Source organism: Apis mellifera, linkage group LG2, assembly GCF_003254395.2.
Source record: "Apis mellifera strain DH4 linkage group LG2, Amel_HAv3.1, whole genome shotgun sequence".
Taxonomy (NCBI): Eukaryota; Metazoa; Arthropoda; class Insecta; order Hymenoptera; family Apidae; genus Apis; species Apis mellifera.
In genome coordinates this window covers 2609159-2615527 of record NC_037639.1, presented here as the reverse complement: position 1 = coordinate 2615527, position 6369 = coordinate 2609159, and the positions used below count along the sequence as shown (strand labels likewise).

Below are 6369 nucleotides of genomic sequence, written 5' to 3'. Positions count from 1 at the left end.
GTTAACATTTCTACATTTATTACAGAGGTCTACGCGTAGATGCGTACCGTTACTTTTTTTTTTCGTATCTCGCAGCATACTGAGAAAAATGGAGGCGGTATGACCACGTTGAAAATGGTTTTAACAATTTTTTATCCACTCTGTTGACGAAAAGAAGAGCGAGAGTAAGCTAATGAAGTGCTAGCGAGAAATCTAGGGAATGCGTGCGAAAACGAGGCGAGACAGTTGCACAGAGCAATAAAGGCATGTCCGATCGTTCCATAAATAATATCGTTTCGAAAGAATTTTAATTGGGAGGAATCATTAATTTTACGTAAAAAAAAATCATCATAATTCAATTAATAGAAGATATAAAAAATGAATTAGATAATGAATTTCAAAAGAATTTTTCTCCAATTGTAACAAATATACATTTCTCTGATCTAAGAATTTTTAAATTTCGAAATTTTAAAAAAAAAGAAAATGGAGATCGCACAAATTGAAAAAATTAGAATTACTATTTAATCCTTTTGAAAAGGAGATTACAAGCATTAATATGATAGGATGGATTAGATAATGAATTTCAAAAGAATTCTTTTCTAATTGTAATAAATATATATTTCTCTGATCCAATAGTTTTTAAATAAGAAATCAAAGTTATCTAATCTTTTGAAAAGAGGATTAGAAGCATGCTCGAAATACACTTTAAAAACGATGTTATTTATGGTTTGATCCGATATCTCTCTGTGGATCGCGAGTTGTAATTGTATGTAATAAGAAGAAAAAAGAAAAAAAAATGCAGAAAAAAAAATGTGTGTTTGTGCAGGATGTGATCGTGCGTATGAGTTACTTGGAATGACTGTGAATTAAAAGAGACTGCGTAATAGACATATGTGATAGGCACCATGTGCAGACTTCAGTATTATTTTGCAGTTAAATGGGGGAAAGGAAAACACATAAAACACATGGATCTGTACGTTAGTTAGATACTCTTTAACAAAAAAGAAAAAGAAAAAAAAATACGTCTGTTTCGTTGTTCGTGAAAAACTTTTAAAAAGATGAAGGGAACGACTTCCGACCTGCCCCTGATCGCGAAACATAACTGTCCTTCTTGATCGAAATATTTCGATATGTTTCAAGACACGTAGTTCGTGAAAACCGAAGTTCTATCATTTTCTTTGCGCCGTCCTCGTTAGGAAAGAAAAAAATAAATAAATCAGATCCGATTCTAGATGCTTACGAAGCATATGGCTATATCTCTATAATTTTAAAAAATAGTCAAATAGATATTTAATAAGAACCTAATATATTTCGTCGTAAAATCTCGTCGAAGAAATGTTGGACATTTTGGATATTTTGATTAAGAAGAATAGTATTCGAATGCGTTTCGAGCTCCCTCGAGAGGAAGAGAGAGATCTCACGAGCATTTAACACATTCGAGACGATATTCTAAAATGACGGATAAAAAAAGAATTTTCTACGTATCCTTTCCTTTGTGCACGCTTGTTCTATATGATACGAGCGTCTTCGTCGATATACCTCAATATTACATTTCTTTTATAATTTTCTTTTTCGATTTGATCCGAAGATTTGCCGCCCCTTCCAATCTCGAATGTGTTAATATTTCGCGGGAAAGGAAAAAAAAAGAATGATAAATGATAAACAAAACAAATGAAAGGCATGCGAGAAAATGTGCGTGCGCGAAAGATGATGATGATGATGATGATGATGATGACTCTCTGACAGTATAATTGTGCGTGTGAGAGAGAGAGAGAGAGAGAGAGAGAGAGGTTGCATGAAGAAGGATATATACAGCATATTCATACGCAACGGATATACAATACAATATGTATATTCAATCACGGGATCACATGTTCGCATGTGACACGTACGCACGCACGCATACACGCATACGTGTATTACATACGTGTGCGAATATTTTCAAGGGAAAATAGTATCGAGAAATATCGTCGCATTGTCCCGTAAGGTGTAAATATAGGAAAGGAGATGCAAAATGGGAGGGGGGGGGGAGAGAGAGAGGGAATAGAAAAGAAAGAAAGAGAGTGCGTATTATCGATTCGGTTTCTTTATTAACCGCGAAACGTACGGTCATTATTGTATCGTGCGTTTATTTACGAGAAGTGTTTAGTTAAATTGTCGAAAGGAGGGCGCGAAAACGAAACACAAGGGGGGTTAATAATTATCGATTCATTGTTAAAGATCTTGGATATGTGCACGCGCATAATTACGATGATGATGAGGAGGAGGGGGAAAGGGGGAGGAATGGAAGGAAGGGAGAAGTGCAGAAGATCGCGAAAGGTTGTATTCGAAATAGGGAGCACAAAATATCATTGAACGTTGATTGTCTTTATTATGCATACACCGACGCAATTATTGGATTTCTTATCGTACATCGCTTTTATTATTATAATTATTATTATTATATTTATTACAACTATTATTTTATTATTATTATTATTATTTTATTATTATTATTATTTTTATTATTATTATTATTATTATTATTATTATTATTATTATTATTTTATTATTATTATTATTATTATCATCATCATTATTAAAATTTTATTCTTATTACTATTATTATTTACATTTATAATTATCTATCATTGATATTATTAATATTACGCATTAGATAATTCGGATCGATTGGGAAAAATCAATTTGAAATCCGCGCCGCTTAACGATCGCACAGAATGTGACATGATCGCGACATATCATTAGCTCTATTATTATTGTTAATTATTATTGTTTTTTCTTGTTTGTACAGAAAATTTTTTTTCTGATACAAGATTTCTAAAGTTCATTTTTTAAATAGAGAGACCGTAGAGAAATGACGTGTCGGAAGGAAAGAAGAATTTCATTTGTGATTTTAGAATTGCTTTGTGATTTTATTTTATATATTTTATATATATATATATATATATATATATATATATATATATATATATATATATATATATATATATATATATATATATATATATATATATAAAATATTATATAATTATATATATTTTATATATATATAATTATATATGATATATGATATATGATATATGATATATATATATAAATCATACATTATATTGAAATATAAATCTTTATAATAATTATCTATCTTAATCTAAATATATAAATCTTTTCTTTTTTTTTCAAATCGATTCTGATAAGAATTTATTTATTGCTTTATTTAGATTGAATCTTTTTTATATTATATTAATATAAAAAAATATAATATATTATATAATTATATAATATTATTATATATTATTATATAATATTATTATATATTATTATATAATTTTATTATATATTATTATATAATATTATTATATATTATTATATAATATTATTATATATTATTATATAATATTATTATATAATTATATGTATTTTATATATATATAATTATATATGATATATATGATATATAATATATGATATATATATAAATCATACATTATATTGAAATATAAATCTTTATAATAATTATCTATCTTAATCTAAATATATAAATCTTTTCTTTTTTTTTCAAGTCGATTCTGATAAGAATTTATTTATTGATTTATTTGAATCTTTTTTATTAGACTTGTTACAAAAGTCTTTTTCTTCTTATTATTATATACAAATTTCTATGTAAGTTTTTTTAAAATGATTTAAATTTTACAAATGACAAATGATTTTAGTATGATTTTAATTTTAATCTGCCTGAAATTTTAGAACTCTTTTTTTATTTTATGAAATTTATTTATTTGCAAAATATTCGAAATAATATTTTAAAGACTCAATTCTTTTTATGAAAATCTTGAATTTGATTATTGTATTTGTGTTTAACAAAGGAATGGACTGATAATTTGATTATGTTACAATTTGTTAATTTTAATTTCAAAAAGAAGAAATTAGATTTTAATCTTGAATATCACTTACAAATAAAAATCAATAAAAAAATTTTTTTCATATATATTGTATTATAATAAATGTTAAAATTTACTTTCAATTTATGATAGATAATATTATAAGATTTATTAAATCGTACTTTCTTAAATCTTTTATAATGTAACAAATTTTCTTCTTGAAAAAAATCTTCAAGATAAAAGATGATGTAAATAAGATACACATTAATAGTAATACGCAAAATAATAATTAGAACTTTTAAGATTTTATACAAATAAGTAGATTTTATATAAAATACTTATAACTCTTTTAAACGAAAAATATTTTATTGCTCAATTTATAGAATATTTGTAGAAAAAGATAGAGAATTGAATTATTATTAAGAAAGAATATCAAAAATATGATTTTTCATATTGTATTTTACACAGATATCTAATTTATTTTTTCAAAGATGAATATAATACAACAAACATTAATTTCGATAGATCATATAAATGTTTTCAATCGTCAGAAATGATAAAATAGAATTTTCGAAATATCTTCTTATCCTCTCTTCGAAACGTCATTTCATCATATATACGTTCATTCGTAAATTTTTATCTTGCGGCACAACATTTAAATTAATTTTCAACATTGCTCATTATTCTCTTAATTTTATTTTATTTTTTATATCAATTAGTTTTTAAGTAAAGATTATCGTCATTACTACTTACAATCGTTGTATTAAAAAAAAAAAAAAAAAAAAAAAAATACCATTTATTGTGACGTATCGTGATTATCATTTTCATTTTCGAATATCACGCCATGATATTAATCATCGTTGTCATTAAATCGGCATTATTCGCGATCGTGATCGTCGCCATTGCAACATATGAATATATTTAAAATCTATCGCCGCTGCGATTGCCACTATATTGTATACACTGTTACATTAATAATTACACTACTGCTATGGGTACAGTTATACCGGAGAAAAAAAAGCACAAATACGACAAACGAAATATCTTTGATTTTTTTGGGACTCCGATGCCGAAGTCACCATCTTAAGTTCCTACAGTAAGAGAATGAGATATGTAGTACGATTTTATCCGATAAACAAGGGAAGCAAGTGAAACAGTGAAAGAAATAAACAAGAAGAAGAATGAAAAGTATTATTTACATGATGAAAGAAAGAATATATGTGTGTGAGAGAAAGAGAGAGAGAAAGAGAAAGCTACAAAAAGTAAGAGAATGAAAAAAGAAGAAAGCGTAAGAGAGAGAAAGAGAGAGAGAGAGAGAGAGAGAGAGATATGCCTCCGAAAAAATAATTATTTTTAATTTACGTGAAACTACACTTGTATATAGGATCAAAGAGCGCGCAATCGATTATTTATGCGTAATATATACATACATACATATATATATATATTATATATATTTATCGATAATTGTGCAACGCGAATATTGTTCTTCGGATACAACCTTTAATCGAGTGATAGAAAAATGGAATAAGATTAAAAACTTGCGAGGGTGCGAGAAATTAGTGAGAACAAGAGACTGCGTGAATATGTTTGGAAGTGAGAGAAAGAGAAAGAAATAAATTTGAAACGAAAGTAAAATGGAGAGATAGATAGAGAGAGAAAGAGAGAGAGACAGAGAGAGAGAGAGAGAAAGGAAAAGAGAGAATGAGTACATAAGACACGCGGTTTCTGTGTCGTCGTGCAATATTATTGTGTACGAAGTATGCGAAAGTTTCCGAAGTTCCGTGCATCGAGTGCAAAGTATATCAGTGTATCGGGGGTACGCGTTGTCGCTGAGAGATGGCGCTTCGTTTTGTTTTGCTCTGTCACGGTATTATCGACAGTCGGTATGGGTCGCATGTTATTGGTAAAACAGATATTTCGCCATGGCACAAAATCCCTTCGACTTCATCAGTCTCAAATAAAACTCTAAATTTTTCTTCCCCCGATTTCTTTGAATATTTCGCGCGGCTTTTCACTCGACACGGGCAAGAAACATTCCATCGGTCGATTTTGACCGGATTCCAATGGTCGTGACATAGAAACCGTTAAATCGAATTTCACCGAGAATTCATTGTATAAAACAACAGGAAAAATCCAGAAAACAGATGAAATAGTTACTTGCATCGGTTGTGCTGTCACGTAGTTCCTAAATCGCCCTAGCCTCGCTCCGAGCGCATGAGAAAATAACAGATTAACGCTATTTATTCGTGGTACGGTAAACACTGCGCCTTCGATGCTCTTGATTGAAGGAATAATTTTTATATCTTTATTGCTATTATTCTAAATATTATTCCTCCGATAATCACGAGTTTTCACAAATACATAATGTATATCTACTTTGAATAATCAACTCTTTAAACACTGCGCTGAATTTTATGATAAGAGAATGTATATTCGTCGTTATTAGTTATCTCGTCAATTAGTGATGGTTTAATTTTTTACATGTAAAATATTTGACAAGATTATAAAG

General features: G+C 28.1%; 1 long non-coding RNA gene across 1 annotated transcript; it reads left to right on the top strand.

Annotated features, from left to right (window-relative positions):
• The first annotated feature begins 385 nt into the window (after positions 1–385).
• On the top strand, positions 386–5495 carry LOC113218584. The gene is made up of 2 exons (XR_003304121.1): positions 386–1769; positions 5161–5495. It is a non-coding gene; the product is annotated as an uncharacterized LOC113218584 (long non-coding RNA).
• Positions 5496–6369: the final 874 nt, after the last annotated feature.